Source organism: Callorhinus ursinus, unplaced genomic scaffold, assembly GCF_003265705.2.
Source record: "Callorhinus ursinus isolate GAN/ISIS: 27379988/994484 unplaced genomic scaffold, GSC_fseal_2.0 scaffold42, whole genome shotgun sequence".
In the NCBI taxonomy this organism is placed as follows: Eukaryota; Metazoa; Chordata; class Mammalia; order Carnivora; family Otariidae; genus Callorhinus; species Callorhinus ursinus.
In genome coordinates this window covers 11,230,995-11,239,211 of record NW_027397104.1, presented here as the reverse complement: position 1 = coordinate 11,239,211, position 8,217 = coordinate 11,230,995, and the positions used below count along the sequence as shown (strand labels likewise).

The window sequence follows — 8,217 nt, the reverse complement described above, 5'->3', positions numbered from 1 at the left end:
GAAAAGAAACATACCCTGTTCAGAGGAAATACCTTTTGTGTAAGCTAGGGAGCTGTGTTAGAACATTGTGGTTTTGGAGTGCTCCTTGTGGTTTTCTGGGTGGTGTGAGAGAAGCACAAGGTGTGTTCAGGGAGTGGCAAGTTTTTCTGCCAAAAGAATAGGCAGAGATATGAGTAAACATTTTTATGACATCATAAGGAGTTAGAATTTACATTGTGGTCAGTGGGGGAATGTTGAATGATTGATGATTTACATCAAACATAAATGTTAGTGTCAGGAGAATCACAGCAAGGAATCACAGGACTGGTATGACATCAGGTGTGATCATTGTTTCTCTCTACTTTTAAGAAAAGCAGTGGTCAAATAAGGCATCCCAGGTGACTCCTTCTTTCATGTCAAACACTGAAAAAGGCTCCTTTGTAACTTGTGGAAATTCATAGTCGACCACCATGACACAATTCCACAAGCTAAATCTCACAGTTTGTGATTAAATCCCATCCCTCTTGCTTTATCCTCTTGGAGATGAAGACTTTTCAGCAGCTTTTAATTCACTTGAAGGCAATTTTAAAGTTATCTCTTGGACTTTCCACTCTAAATAGCTCTATCTCATTTACGTTTTAAAAAAAATCTCGTGACTTCTGTGTAACAACTCTTGAAGCCATTTTAGTTGTTGATTTTTGGATCTTTTCCAGTTTCCTGACATCTTCCTTATGTGTGGTAAAATAAAAAGGCAACATAGTGTTTTAAAAAGATTCTATGTGATGTTAAACCAGCATAAAGGATTATTCTCAGCCCTTTTACATTATATTACTATTAGGATATGCTTAACATCATGTTAGGAGTTTTTAAAGTCAACTCTGCATTAGTGGAAGGGAGAATTATTTTTTGACGTTTTGACCATCCGTTTTCCTTTTCTATTTATGCAGTTAAAATACTCTTATGTATATTATTTTAATTTTTAAAAATAGACTCCACACCCAACATGGGGCTCAAACTCACGGCCCTGAGATCAAGAGTCGAATGCTCTACCTACTGAGCCAGTGAGGAACCCTTATGCAGCTCAAATATTTTTAAAGCAATCCTGATAAGTTTTTTCTTGTGCTTGTTGGGTGATTTCTCTAGCAGTCTTCCAACTATTATTTTTTTCAGCTTTATGGAGTTATAATTAACAGATAAAATTGTAAGATATTTAAAGTATACAACATGATTTGAAGTATGTATACATTGTGAAAGAATTCCTTTCATAACTTAAACTCCCCTCTTATCTCAAGCAACAAGATGTAATGGAAAGAAGATAGGTTGGGGAGATCTGGGTTCAAGCCCATGTCTTTGTAAGCTGTGTTGGAAGTGAACAAGTTGGCTAAAAAAATCATCCCAGAATAATTCTGCAACATTCTTAAATGTATCCTTGTTTGGATGATGACCTGCATAGTCACCTTGGGCTCTGTCAGTTACTAGTCCTCTCTGACTCTGCTTCCTCATTGGTAAAAGGGGGAAACAATATTGGGCCAATATATTTGTTAGGAAATGTAAACATTAAAAAAGCGCTACATTTTCAAAAAAGAAGAGCTACATTTTCTAGCACAAAGTCTGATACATAGTAAATATTTAATTAGTTCCCTTCTTCTTTCTCTCTTCCGTTTCTATAAAAACTATTAACTTTCCTCGGGCGCCTGGGTGGCTCAGTTGGTTAAGCGACTGCCTTTGGCTCAGGTCATGATCCTGGAGTCCCGGGATCGAGTCCCGCATCGGGGCTCCCCACTCAGCGGGGAGTCTGCTTCTCCCTCTGACCCTCCCCCCTCTCATGTACTCTCTCTCTCTCATTCTCACTCTCTCAAAATAAATAATAAATAAATCTTTGAAAAAAATCAAAAAACTATTAACTTTCCAGAACAAGTAGACTCTGTATCCTTAAATTATCTAAATATCTGAGATAAAAGCACATTTGTCTAAATAACATGCTTGTGAAGTTCATCCTTATAGATGTCAGGAGGAAGTTTAATGAGCATCCTTTCTATACCCACAGTCCAAGTCATTAGTAATGATATTGCATAGTAAAGACTTGCATATACAATGGCTTGAATTGTCCTTTAGCTTGATTAACAACCAATAAGAATGACTCCATATTCAATCCAGCCTCCAGTTGTCAGGTTGAATCTCATTAAAGTAGGATTTCACCATGTGCATTCTGAGGAACACTATTCCCTGTGGGTAGCTGGTAGATATTATGGGTGAGGGAGAAATGTTGTAGTCAAATAAACTATGGAAATGGGAAATGCTGGAATAAACTAAGTTTTTTTTTTTTAAAGATTTTATTTATTTGACAGAGAGAGAGACAACGAGAAAGGGAACACAAGCAGCGGGAGTGGGAGAGGGAGAAGCAGGCTTCCTGCCGAGCAGGGAGCCCCGCACAACGCAGAGTTCCATCCCAGGACCCTGAGATCATGACCTGAGCTGAAGGCAGACGCTTAATGACTGAGCCACCCGGGCGCCCCTGGAATAAACTAAGTTAAAGAGGTTTCTAGGTTTCAGGATTTCCCAGAATCTGTAGTGTACTTATCTATGCTGTGAATCTGAGAGTGTGCTGTATTTGCAAAATAACAAATTGAACTTGGATCTCTTTTTCCAAGGAGCTCTTCAAGAACTAATAGAAGAAAACACTTGGAAAATACCAAGTGACCGGTAGCTCAGTTTATCACAACATTTTCCAGTTTTGCAGAATGTTTATTCATTTATTCATTCATTCAGCAAACATGTATTTGGCCCAAATTATTTACTGATTGAGTGCTTTGTCTCTAAGTAGTACTTCAAACCAGGTTATTTAACACACAATTATAGTTTAATATTTGGAAAATAATTGAGGTGGGAATTTAAAAATATAGATATCAAAAACATATATTAAATTCTGTAAGTATTTCTTTCATTCTTATTTGATGGTAAGAATTCACTATTCTACCAGTGGTCTCCAAACTTTTTTGATTGTACCCTCAGTTCTTTATACATCAAATATGCTTATTTATTTATAAATTATATGTGTGTATTAATGGGCTAATACATCATATAAATCTTGCCCAGCATTCAGATGTTTTAAAAGGCTGAGATGAAAAATAAATAAAAATAGAAATTCTAATATTTTCTTCCTGGACTTCAAAGGGTCACTTTGCCAGCCTTTGGGCTGCCTACCCCTCTGTTTGGTTGGGTGGTTTTTTTGTTTTGTTTTGTTTGTTTTGTTTTGTTGTGCCCCTCTCATTGGAAACTCCTTGGTGAAGGCTCAAAGAAGGCAGCAGATCTAAACATGGTACAGGCAGAGGAAGTATTCTTTCTCATTATATTTGTCATGATTTATTAAAGAGTAAATTTAGGTTCGACCCTATTGTAAGTGGTTCACAAAAAGAAAGGGGTAAAGAAACAAACATTTTATTTATTTTTTTTAATCTCCATAAGCTTACTGTGATTGAAGGGAATGCACAATAACAGAGCAATATCAGCCTAGAACGTGGAATTCTTGGATGAATTCTGTTAAGATTATCAAGTATTTGTAGAACATCTATCATATGCTAAGTGCTAGGCAGTAGGGATACAGAGGTGAGTCATAGCTCTCTTCCTTGAGGAGCTTTTATGCACCAAAGAGATGCCCAGTTTAATAGTGTTTTCTGAATAAAAGGGAAGGTTACCCTGGAAAACTACTTCTTAATATTATGAATATTATGTTTTGAGTAAGACTTCCTTCTATCAAAGGATTATGGAAAAAGGGACCAGCTTGCTAGGAGGGAACCTATAACTGTCCTATTGGTCATGATTCTTACTTGAGGCTTGTTCTCATGAATTCTAGTTGTTTCTAAGCACTCCTCTCTCTTTTTTTTTTTTACCCTATTTTAGTATGTAAGACTTCTGCTGTCTTTTAAGATGCTGCAGCTAGTGCTTGTTGTGCTCTTTCTCTTCTTCACCTGCTCTTTGGTCTCAGTGAATTAACCATTCAAACTTGTTTCCTTATTAACTGCTGCCATATTGTTCACTCATCAGTAGTCTCCCATTTCATCCTTTGTGATGAATAGCCCAGTATATTATTATTTCAGATACATTTTATTTCACCAAGACTCTAAATTCTAGCAGATGTCCACTTACATTTCAATCACATATAGTCTACATTAGAATTACTTAAATGCATGTGACTTTAGAATTTTTCAAAATGTATTTGATACCTTTGTTTTGTCATGCACTCACATTTGTATACATATGAAAGCTTAGCTATTTGACGGATGGGGATGGATGTGACCTGTGGAAGTATTTCTCAGGTTTCTAGTTTTATTTTTCTGAAACATTTCACTTCAAATAGAGTTTTAATTGTATTGGCTCTAAGTGAATGTAAACCAAGTTAGTATTGAATCAGCAGATGGAAAAATCTTTATCACTGAACAATGAAACAACTTGAATTCTTTTTTCCCCTTTTGCCATCTGGTATCTGTGCTCATATTTGAAACATTAACCATTCAGGAAAGAGTTGTTTTCTATATCCAATAGTCAGAAGCTTTCTCTGAAGACTGGTGCTTATCTTTTCAGAAAAAAAAAAAAAAACCACAAATACAAATGGAGCCCTGAACTAATATTTGACAGTCACATAAAAGCTTAAGAAAATGCAAAATACAAAGTGAGTCTAAGGAGATGCCATTTTCAATTTATTTTCATAATCTAATTCTGCATTGCTTGTAAAGGTTAATCTAAATCCAGCAGAACAAAGCCGGCCACTGTTTACTTGTTATAGGCACTGCTACATTATTCTAAACACAGCAAAATGAGTTTCGCCCTTGTTCACAATGTAGTGCTACTTTTTTCTGAATTGTAGCAGATATTGTTTTCATGCGACTCTCAAATTATCAGTAGTCAAATAGTGTCTGTAATGATAAAATGCTTCTAAGACAATATCTAGAAAATAATTTATATTATTCACTTTGAAAGAAACAACACGCTACATTAGCCTCCAGTTATTCTAGTAACCTTGCGGATCAACTTTCTCTGGATGCCCAGCCATATTCCCAGCATCTACTTTATAGAAGATGAAAGCCAAAGGAACTCAAATAGTTTAGATACTATTTTAAATGTTCCCCAAGAAAATAATCTATGTGATGTAACAAACTTCAGCCCCTAAGAGTCAAGCATTACAATTATCTGTTAGCAACGGTTTTAGATTTTTTTGGCGTTTTCATTATGTATAAACTATTTATCTATAAACAAAACATAAATGATGTGGTAGTTCTATTGTATTTGAAGTCAGATTCTTGGTCTAAGTCTAAATCTCTTGGCATGTGGAGTACTTACTCTCACTTTTCAGATTGGCTTGTCTTTGAGTAGACTATGAAGACGATATCCTTCTGTGGTTGTGTTTTCCATTTGGGAACCTACTGGCAATTTCTCGGTTTGTGGCTGAGTGGACCATTTCCAGAAGTTGACTCTGTATGGACAGCTAAGACGATCCTATAAATTACTCTTTACATTTAGAAATAATTTTTCACTGAACAGTCTTTGATGGACAAGTTTGAGAAGATTACAAATAACATTCACTAGGTTGAAGTGTAGTGCTTTCTTATATAAACTTGGACTTTATTCTTCTGCTTAATTTCACTCCAGTTTATTTGGCTTTAAGTAGATGCTTTAACGCTCTCTCCTAATTGGCCTTTCAGATGTTGAAGAGCTTTGGGGTGCAGAGATGTGCTCAAACTTAACTCGCATAACAGGCAGAGGACTGAGGATGCTCTCAGCAGCTGCAGGGGACACCTTCCAAGGAGCCTGAGCTACACTCCCTGTCCCTCAGAATGCTGTACTCTGTACACAGCAGCTCTCATAATGGTAAGTCTGAAAACTTCCTCCAGAGACAGTGCTCATGTCCTGTCATATCTATTACCTCAGTCATCTCATTTTCAATTTCTTTCTTCCATGCTGCCAGCAAAGTTTTCTCTGCTCACTTCTCTCCTTCATGGCCTATGCCTACCTAGCTCCTATCACTTTATGGATGCTTCCCCCTTTATGTGGATTTTCAGCTTCTACCCTTACTGAGTTCCGGCTCTTTCCATGTCATGCATTCATCCCTGCCATGGAGAGGGTGTGGTTGGATCAGTGCGTTACCATGCAGAGCAGGAGTGCCTCTATGGCCCTGAGATCTCATGCCAGGCCAGCTCAGGTCCTTGGTCTTTATGTGTCTGAATCAATAGTCATAGGGAGTTAGTAAAACAGCAGAACCCCAAAACAGTACCAAAGATATTATTTACTTGTCACTTAACTAACCCGATGTCAGAAATTTGGATTACTGTTCATCTCAGCCCTGGGAGGCAGGTATTATCCTTATTTCTGCTTTATAGATATAGAAACAGGACTCTGAGAAATTAAATGCTGATAGAGCAAGGACTCAATTTTAGCTCTAATTTAAAAACCCATGACTTATCCATTATAATACGGCAGAAGCCAGGTCACAGGATCACGTTATTCAAAGCCCAGAGACTTTTACAAATGGATGCCCTTTGAAGGGGTCCTATAGGTGTGGTAGGTGCCCTGAAGCTTTCCACCAATAGGCGTCTTTCCACATGCATCATTTTCTGATAGCATGATGGAGATTAGCATATTTATCCTATTAAACACAATCTCTTGGTGTATTGAAGGTGTGAAGCAAAACACTATTGTTTAAATTTCAAAGTAATTGTGTAATGATAGAGATGGGACTGGGCATGGCTTAGTAGCGTCAGGTTTTTGTACCCCAGCCCTGGAATTTACTGACCTTTAAACTTTGGACAAATCACTCAATCTCTTACCGTATTCATCTTTAAAATTGGGTCGATTTTAATTTTAAAAGGACAATTGCACACTTAATTTATTAAAAAGATTAGATTACTTTGATAGAGGGCTTGGCCTTTGATAGGAATCGAGTATATTAATGGCTTGTTTCTTATTTCTCTGAAGAGAGACTATATCTTACCACTTAAAGAAAAGGAAAAAGAAAAAGAAAACCTCTTAATTGAAGTATAACACACACAGAAAAGTGCAGAAATAGTAAGTATTCAGCTGAATTAATTATCTCGAAATGAACTCACTTGTGAAACCACCTCCCTACTCAAGAGATACAACACTGCCAACACCCCCTGAGAGGCTCTACTCACGTCCCCTTCCAACCACGAAACCTTCTCTTTTCCCCAGAAGTAACCATCATTTTGACTTCTAACACCATTTGTTGGTTTTGCCTACTATTCTTTTCTTTTTTTTAGCTTTGTGTAAATGAAGTTTCAGATAATGGTTCTTTTGTGCCTGATTTCTTTTGCTTAGTTATGTTTTGAGAATCTTTGCTCTAATTGCACGTGGGAATAGTTTTACTCATTTTGATGGCTGTAGTGTGTTTCATTATATCCCAGTTTATTTATTTCACAGCTGATGGGCATTTGGGTTGGTTCCAGTTTTCAGTAATCATGAATAATGTTACTATGAATGTCCTTGCATATGTCTTTTTGTTAATATGTATACATGTTGAATGGCACATCACTTGGAAGATTGTGAAAACACAATGATGCTTCTCAACTGTGTCGATGAGCATGGCTACGTCAGTGCTCATTGGCATCTTTTGTTTTGTGAAGAGCTTTTCCATAGTGAGACAAAACATAATTTCAACTAAGGTTATAATATTGGCAGATACTCCATCATGGGATAGGCATCCTTTAGATTTATTTTTGGTGTTGCTACTTTTCTTTCCAAGCCAAATGCTGTTATGAACTCAAACTTTTGGTTCAGCAATGAAAATGTGTAGAGAATGTATAAATGGTAGCTTGCACTGAGGCCTTGCACACATTTCTCACAGGCCATATTGTCATTTCTGCCATCTTTGCTGCCCCTGGCATGGTGATTTCAGCGCTAACATTTTTGCATTTCCCTGAACAGTGGCATTTTATTTAATTTTTTTAAAGCTGTAGGTCAAAATTACAACTGTCTTTTTTTTTTTTTTAATTTTGCTTTCTAGAGCTGACAAAAAGGGAAGTGCTATAAGGAGCTAGGTGTGAGTGAACCTGCCAGAGGCTAGAGCCATCCATGATTTACAGCCTTCCCTATCTCTTTGGGCGAGCACCGTTTTCACGTCTCTGCAGTTTGCAGTTTTTGAAGGGCACGTTAATAAAGGTGCACTCTAAGGAAGATAGGGAAAGGTCAACTAGTGTTTCTTAACTAGTTTTAAAAAACTTCTGTCTT

General features: G+C 37.0%; 1 long non-coding RNA gene across 1 annotated transcript; it reads left to right on the top strand.

Annotated features, from left to right (window-relative positions):
• The first annotated feature begins 229 nt into the window (after positions 1-229).
• LOC141370665 (uncharacterized) lies at positions 230-7,032 on the top strand. Its single transcript, XR_012374916.1, has 3 exons — positions 230-318; positions 5,679-5,844; positions 6,949-7,032. It is a non-coding gene; the product is annotated as an uncharacterized lncRNA (long non-coding RNA).
• Positions 7,033-8,217: the final 1,185 nt, after the last annotated feature.